Below are 9,202 nucleotides of genomic sequence, written 5' to 3' on the forward strand. Positions count from 1 at the left end.
GTGTATGGTTTGTTGTAAAAGTTAGCTTTAGATTAAGATTTGTTATGTTACCATGGTGACAGTATAGGATATATTTACAGATGAAAGTCTTAGAGGAACGAAGTTAAAGACAGACGTAAGTGTAAGAGTTTGAAATAATGAAATGAGAAAATGGGTTGGGAATTACTTTTGTTTGCAGATGAACTGCTGTTAATTACTGTAATAAGACACTTATTTAGTATATATATATATATATATATATATATATATATATATATATATATATATATATATATGCGTGTATGTGTGTATGTATGTTTGTGTGACTATAATGCCTTACTTGTTAAACGGATACTTCCTTCCTAAGATACCTTGAAAGCTATTCTTGGTGTTTAATTAATCTTTTTCGTACTTTTAAAAAAGTGTCTTTTTAAACCTTTAATTTGGTATTATCTAATTTGAGATTTCTGAAAATATTGCTTGAATAGGTCATCCCATTTTATATGAAAATAAAAGACAGTTTCAAGTTGGCAATAATCAATCTCCTTTGGTAGTATTAATTTCAGAATTAGTAAAGAGATATATGCTACATTAACTACTTAGATTCGTAATAGCCAATTTGCAGTGATGGTGTCATACATTGGAAGGGCCAGCCTCTTCAGTTCCAATCCTTCTCAAGCACTCGGTTTATAATGAACTCTTCATATGTCAGAGAGAGAGAGAGAGAGAGAGAGAGAGAGAGAGAGAGTCGAGAGAGAGAGAGAGAGAGAGGAGAGAGAGAGAGAGAGAGAGCCATCTCCCCTTTATAATGAAGAACAAGTGTCTCGCTATTAATATATGTATGTGTGTATATATATATATATATATATATATATATATATATATATATATATATATATATATATATATATATGATAAATTTTGCACATTTTTACGTGTTTTTCATATTCAAATAAGCCATATATATTTTTGATACATTAATGTCTGGATTCTCTTAACGACCTCGGGATCAGAGCCCCAGGCGAAATCACACAAAGACAAGAGCTTGGCTCCGGCCGGGAATCGAACCCTGGTCGGCAAGCTTGTATAGACAGTGACCAAGTGGCTTAGTCACTGTCTATACAAGCTTGCCGACCAGGGTTCGATTCCCAGCCGGAGCCAAGCTCTTGTCTTTGTGTGATTTCGCCTGGGGCTCTGATCCCGAGGTCGTTAAGAGAATCCAGACATTAATGTATCAAAATATATATATGGCTTATTTGAATATATATATATATATATATATATATATATATATATATATATATATATATATATATATATATATAGATATATACATATACATATACATATATATATATATATAATATAATATATATATATATACTTATGTATACATATACATACATACATACATACATACATACATACATACACACACACACACACACATATATATATATATATATATATATATATATATATATATATCCGTTCACACTCACCGCTCCCCGTCCCTCGGGTAGGGAGAGAGGAAATAGTCATAACCGTGATGAGAGGGGGCTGTATATGTTTGCTTATCTATCTAAATGTGTAGCATCATTTTTGACGAGTCGCGTACACTAGTAAAGAACAAATAGGCAAAACCAAATATATATTGAGAGAGAGAGAGAGAGAGAGAGAGAGAGAGAGAGAGAGAGAGAGAGAGAGAGAGAGAGAAGCTAATAGAAAATCGAGAGACAGGATGACGTTTATAAACAGAGGAGAGAGTAGAAGTTAGACGGACAGAAAAGTTTGTAAATAAACAGAAAGGAGAAGAGAGGGACGATTTCGATAAGCAAATTAGGTGAGAGGAGAGAGAGAGAGAGAGAGAGAGAGAGAGAGAGAGAGAGAGAGAGAGAGATTTGACAACAAGAAGAGAGAATGAGATTCTGTAAATAACTCGGGCAAACTAACAATTGTCGATAGACGGAGTAAGAGAATAGGTAAATAAAAATTTTTGCAAACTTGCAATTTTTTTTTAGATAGGAGTTGCAGGAATCTATTTTGGTATAAGAATATGTTATTGTTTACTTTTTATTTCTAGTTTACACTTCTTGTAGATTCATCGAAGGTTTTTCTAACGTAATGAGTACAAGGAGAATATGTATGGAATTTCTAAGTTTAATTTTCGAAATTGTTATATAGATTCATATCCAGGCCGGTCAGGATGTATGCGGTATATATAGAGGAAGGAAAGGTTCCAAAACATGTAGTTGATCTTGTGATTGATTAATTGATAGGGAGTTTTCTGGGTTGATCTTGAGAGATACAGGAATACGATCTAGTATAGTTTTCAGTATAGAAGGAAAAAGGACACTGAAATGGATAGTAGAAGAGAGTAGTTTTTGTAGGTAAGCGTTACTTATGAACGCTTTTTATAAGAATTTGTAAAGAGACACTGCTTTATCTTGCACACTTGAACGTGAGAAAATTTGTGATGGAACATAGAGAGGTGTGAGGTGGAGGATTTGATATTTGGGAGAGATTTGTCAAGAGGAATTAGAAGATTTTGTTAGGTCGACGATGTCGAGGTTTTGATATTCGAGGGAGATTTGTTGAGAGGAATTAGAAGATTTTATCTTGAAACAAATTCGGGTATGAGTGGACATGGAAGAGTGTATGGTTTGTTGTAAAAGTTAGCTTTAGATTAAGATTTGTTATGTTACCATGGTGACAGTATAGGATATATTTACAGATGAAAGTCTTAGAGGAACGAAGTTAAAGACAGACGTAAGTGTAAGAGTTTGAAATAATGAAATGAGAAAATGGGTTGTGAATTACTTTTGTTTGCAGATGAACTGCTGTTAATTACTGTAATAAGACACTTATTTAGTATATATATATAGTATATATATATATATATATATATATATATATATATATATATATATATATATATATATGCGTGTATGTGTGTATGTATGTTTGTGTGACTATAATGCCTTACTTGTTAAACGGATACTTCCTTCCTAAGATACCTTGAAAGCTATTCTTGGTGTTTAATTAATCTTTTTCGTACTTTTTAAAAAAGTGTCTTTTTAAACCTTTAATTTGGTATTATCTAATTTGAGATTTCTGAAAATATTGCTTGAATAGGTCATCCATTTTATATGAAAATAAAAGACAGTTTCAAGTTGGCAATAATCAATCTCCTTTGGTAGTATTAATTTCAGAATTAGTAAAGAGATATATGCTACATTAACTACTTAGATTCGTAATAGCCAATTTGCAGTGATGGTGTCATACATTGGAAGGGCCAGCCTCTTCAGTTCCAATCCTTCTCAAGCACTCGGTTTATAATGAACTCTTCATATGTCAGAGAGAGAGAGAGAGAGAGAGAGAGAGAGAGAGAGAGAGAGAGAGTGAGAGAGAGAGAGAGCGCCATCTCCCCTTTATAATGAAGAGCAAGTGTCTCGCTATATATATATGTATGTGTGTATATAATATATATATATATATATATATATATGATAAATTTTGCACATTTTTACGTGTTTTTCATATTCAAATAAGCCATATATATTTTTGATACATTAATGTCTGGATTCTCTTAACGACCTCGGGATCAGAGCCCCAGGCGAAATCACACAAAGACAAGAGCTTGGCTCCGGCCGGGAATCGAACCCTGGTCGGCAAGCTTGTATAGACAGTGACCAAGTGGCTTAGTCACTGTCTATACAAGCTTGCCGACCAGGGTTCGATTCCCGGCCGGAGCCAAGCTCTTGTCTTTGTGTGATTTCGCCTGGGGCTCTGATCCCGAGGTCGTTAAGAGAATCCAGACATTAATGTATCAAAATATATATATGGCTTATTTGAATATATATATATGTAATATAATATATATATAAGATATATACATATACATATACATATATATATATATATATATATATATATATATATATATATATATATATATACATATGTATACCTATACATATACATACATACATACATACATACACACACACACATACATATATATATATATATATATCCGTTCACACTCACCGCTCCCCGTCCCTCGGGTAGGGAGAGAGGAAATAGTCATACCGTGATGAGAGGGGCTGTATATGTTTGCTTATCTATCTAAATGTGTAGCATCATTTTTGACGAGTCGCGTACACTAGTAAAGAACAAATAGGCAAAACCAAATATATATTGAAGGAGAGAGAGAGAGAGAGAAGGAGAGAGAGAGAGAGAGAGAGAGAGAGAGAGAGAGTGAGAGAGAGAGAGAGAGAGAGATAAAACTACTTTCGCGATCAAAATCTCGGAACTGTAATACACAGCCTTAATAAACTGATTGACTTTACCCCGAAGTATCTTTGCTCCGATGTTTGCATAAAGGTTCGAGTCCTAATTCACTTCGCAGAAGCGTCTCTCAGACGAGAATAATTCGCGCGATATGATTTCGTGATTTTCCATTGGGGAAAATGGTGAGGAATTCGCTTCGAGGAATTTCCATTATTGGATGTGAGGAAGGAAAGTGTGGAATTGGTAAAATATTAAATGAGTATTGATGATCTTTAGGATTTTTTTTAATGTGTTAATGGAAAGGATGTATAATATCTTATTTGGAATTTCTATTATTGGATGTGAGGAAGGAAAGTGTGGAATTGGTAAAATATTAAATGAGTATTGATGATCTTTAGGATTTTTTTTAATGTGTTAATGGAAAGGATGTATAATATCTTATTTGGAATTTCTATTATTGGATGTGAGGAAGGAAAGTGTGGAATTGGTAAAATATTAAATGAGTATTGATGATCTCTAGGAATATTTCTAATGTGTTAATGGAAAGGATGTATGATATCTTATTTGGAATTTTCATTATTGGATGTGAGGAAGGAAAGTGTGGAATTGGTAAAATATTAAATGAGTATTGATGATCTCTAGGATTGTTTTTAATGTGTTAATGGAAAGGATGTATAATATCTTATTTGGAATTTTCATTATTGGATGTGAGGAAGGAAAGTGTGGAATTGGTAAAATATTAAATGAGTATTGATGATCTCTAGGATTGTTTTTAATGTGTTAATGGAAAGGATGTATAATATCTTATTTGGAATTTTCATTATTGGATGTGAGGAAGGAAAGTGTGGAATTGGTAAAATATTAAATGAGTATTGATGATCTATAGGATTGTTTTTAATGTGTTTATGGAAAGGATGTATAATATCTTATTTGGAATTTTCATTATTGGATGTGAGGAAGGAAAGTGTGGAATTGGTAAAATATTAAATGAGTATTGATGATCTATAGGATTGTTTTTAATGTGTTTATGGAAAGGATGTATAATATCTTATTTGGAATTTTCATTATTGGATGTGAGGAAGGAAAGTGTGGAATTGGTAAAATATTAAATGAGTATTGATGATCTATAGGATTGTTTTTAATGTGTTTATGGAAAGGATGTATAATATCTTATTTGGAATTTTCATTATTGGATGTGAGGAAGGAAAGTGTGGAATTGGTAAAATATTAAATGAGTATTGATGATCTCTAGGATTGTTTTTAATGCGTTGCTGGAAATGATGGGAAATTATGTGTAATATATACAGAATATTCATTACTGGATGTGAAGAGGGAAAGTGTGGAATTGGTAAAATATTTAATGAATGTTGATGATCTTTAGGATTTTTTTTTTTTAATGTGAATGGAAATGATGAAAAATGTTGTATAATATCATCTTATATGGAATTTCCATTATTAGATATGAGGAAAGGAAGTGTGGAATTTGTAAAATATCGAATATTGATGATCTTTAGGATTTTTTTTAATGTGTTGGTGGAGATTGTGAAAAATTGTGTATAATATCGTCTTATATGGAATTTTCATTATTGGATATGAGTAGAGAAAGTGTGGAATTGGTAAAATATTAAATGAGAATTGATGATCTTTAGGATTGTTTTTAACGTGTTGGTGGAAATGATGAAAAATTATGTATAATATTTTATATGGAATTTTCCTTATTGGATAAGTGGAGAGAAAGTGTTGAATTAATAAGATGTTAAATGAATGTTGATGATCTTAAGGATTCTTTTAATGTGTTAGTGGAAATGGGGAAAATTTATGTATAATATCATCTTATATGGAATTTTCATTATTGGCTATGAGTAGAGAAAGTGTGGAATTGGTAAAATATTAAATGAATGTTGATGATCTTTAGAATTTTTTAATGTGTTGGTGGAAATGCTAAAAAAATCTTATATGGAATTTTCATTATTGGATATGAGAAGAGAAAGTGTTGAATTAATAAAATATTAAATGAATGTTGATGATCTTTAGGCTTATTTTTAATGTGTGGGTGGAAATCATGTAAAAATGGTGTATATCATCTTTTATGAGTAAGATAGATTCGCCCTGAGACTTGTTTTCATGAAGGATTTGATGCTTTAGTTCAGGTTAATTAATTGTGATGGTAATGAGGAATAATTATAGTGATTTTATAGTAATTTACTATAATAATTTCATTGTTTGATTTTATGTGGAATTAAAAAAAGACAAGTTTACATAATTTTGCCTAATTTTTCCTTAACCCCAAATCAATACTATTAAGAATTACTTAAACAAAAATAATGATATTTTATTTATAATTTTACTTGTCACCATTGCAATACTATACTTATTCTTTTACGCTTTATTTTATTGCTTTTATATTTACTCAACATTTCCTTAACCTTTTCGTTTATCTTTTTAAGTTGTTTCTGGGTTTTCTTGTGTAAGCTGTATATCATTTTATATTGTTTTAGTTTTGAATAGTTTTCTATCGGGAAAGCCGCGTTATGGCCTAAACACTCTTAAATTCTATCAGCTGTTTCAAAGAATGGGGATATAACAATACTGTGAATATAGAAAAGACATTCGTGTTCGGAAAATATGGTCAAACTTCGCTCCTTGAAGAGTTTTGAATTTCCTTTTAAAGAGAGAGAGAGAGAGAGAGAGAGGAGAGAGAGAGAGAGAGAGAGAGAGAGAGAGAGAGAGAGAGAGAGAGGGGAGAGAGAGAGAGATACAAGGAGTTACAAGGATTTTGGATGTCTCAAAGGCGCTTTAGTCCATCCGCTGAAACTTTATTTGCTTTTTGGTATAGCGATTTAGTTTAAACATTTAGATAGTTCTTGTGATCTTGTCAAACTTATTCTTGAACTTGTTCGTCGTGTTACTGTTTACTACATCCGCTGTTAGTCTATTCCAACTATTTTTTTTTTTTTATATGTAAAGAAATTGCCACATTGAGAGAGAGAGAGAGAGAGAGAGAGAGAGAGAGAGAGAGAGGAGAGAGAGAGAGAGAGAGAGAGAGAGAGAGAGAGAGAGCGTGTGTGTTGCAAGGATTTTGGATGTCTCAAAGACTTTTTAGTCCATCCGCGGAGACTCCAATTGCTCTTTGGTAGAGAGATTTTGTTCAAGTATTTAGACAGTTCGTATGATCTTGTCTACCTTTTTCTTGAACTCCTTCATCGTGTTACTGTTTACTGCATCCCCTGTTAGTCTATTCCAAGTATTTGCTATTTTTATTTAAAGAAATTGCCCCATTGAGAGAGAGAGAGAGAGAGAGAGAGAGAGAGAGAGAGAGAGAGAGGAGAGAGAGAGAGAGAGAGAGAGAGAGTGTGTTAAAAGGAGTTACTAGGATTTTGGATGTCTTAAAGACTTATTAGTCCATCCGCGGAGACTCCAATTGCTCTTTGGTAGAGAGATTTAGTTCAAGTATTTAGACAGTTCTTATGATCTTGTCTACCTTCTTCTTGAACTTGTTCACCGTGTTACTGTTTACTGCATCCGCTGTTAGTCTATTCGAAGTATTTGCTATTTTTTATGTAAAGAAATTGCCACATATTGAGAGAGAGAGAGAGAGAGAGAGAGAGAGAGAGAGAGAGAGAGAGAGAGAGAGAGAGAGAGAGAGAGAGGTGACTTTTGGGTGTGAGCAATACTTTGAATTTGTAATCTTTATATGTTGGTTATACAGCAGTCGTAGTAAATCAATGAAAAAATTATTCAAGGAATAGCCTTTAAAATATTGATGTTATAAACGTATGATTCATATTTATTCATATTTTTGGCGATTCCGTTTTTATCTATTCACTTTACATACTATTGTTTCTATTATCCCATCTGATACTTATGAAGAATGATTAGTTGTTTTGTTACAAAGGCCTTGAAGTATTACATGTTAAAACTGTTGTTAATTGTATAATATCCTCAGCCATTACTTATGTAATACCAAGTAATAATAATAACATCTTTAACTTACATTTTATCCATGTTCGTCTTGAGGTCACAAGTATTACCTAAAGACTAAAATTTAACATGGGAATTGTACGTAGTTTCAAAATTTTTTGGTTAGTGTTGTTAATGTCCAAGTATTTTATAATCCCGTGGGATAGGGCGTAGGACATGCGATCGCACCCCATTGAGACTTTCTAAAATTCGGAACGGTGACAATTTATATCGTCATCTCCTTCAAATGAAAAAAAGTTTGTTTCAAAAAGGAAACAAAAGAAATACAAACTAAAGATGAAATTTATTCTATATCATAAAGAAGAAGTGTCTGGTTTATATATATATATATATATATATATATATATATATATGTATGTATATATATACAGTATATGTATGTATATATATATGTGTATGTATATATATATATATATATATATATATATATATATATATATATATATATATATCCTGTTCTGTCAGCTCTCCCTGTTCCTCGGCTAGGAGGGAGAGGTAATAGTCATACCTTGGTGAGAGGGAGGGTAGCGTGTGTATGCATATCTATCTGAATATTTAGCCGTCATTTTTGACGGGTCGCGTACACTAGTTTAGAAGAACATAAAAAGTTTACTAATAAACTCAGTTTAAAGTAACATTTAAAGATTTAAAGGCCGCTCATGAATGGCAGAGGCAAGGGACAGTGATATTGCACTGTCAAACAGGGCAATGCCCTAGAGGCTGGTCAGCGCCCAAGCCCCCTTCCACCCAAGCTAAGACCAAGGAGGGCCAGGCAGTAGCTGCTGATGACTCACCAGATAGACCTACAGGCTCCCTCAACCCCCCCCCCTCCCATCCTTAGCTCACAAGAATGATGAGGTTGCAGCGACCAAAGGAATTTACGTGTTTGAGCGGGACTCTAACCCCAATCTGGCGTTCACCATTCAGGGACATTACCGCATCGGCCACC

This window comes from Palaemon carinicauda, chromosome 23 (assembly GCF_036898095.1).
Source record: "Palaemon carinicauda isolate YSFRI2023 chromosome 23, ASM3689809v2, whole genome shotgun sequence".
NCBI classification, from domain to species: Eukaryota; Metazoa; Arthropoda; class Malacostraca; order Decapoda; family Palaemonidae; genus Palaemon; species Palaemon carinicauda.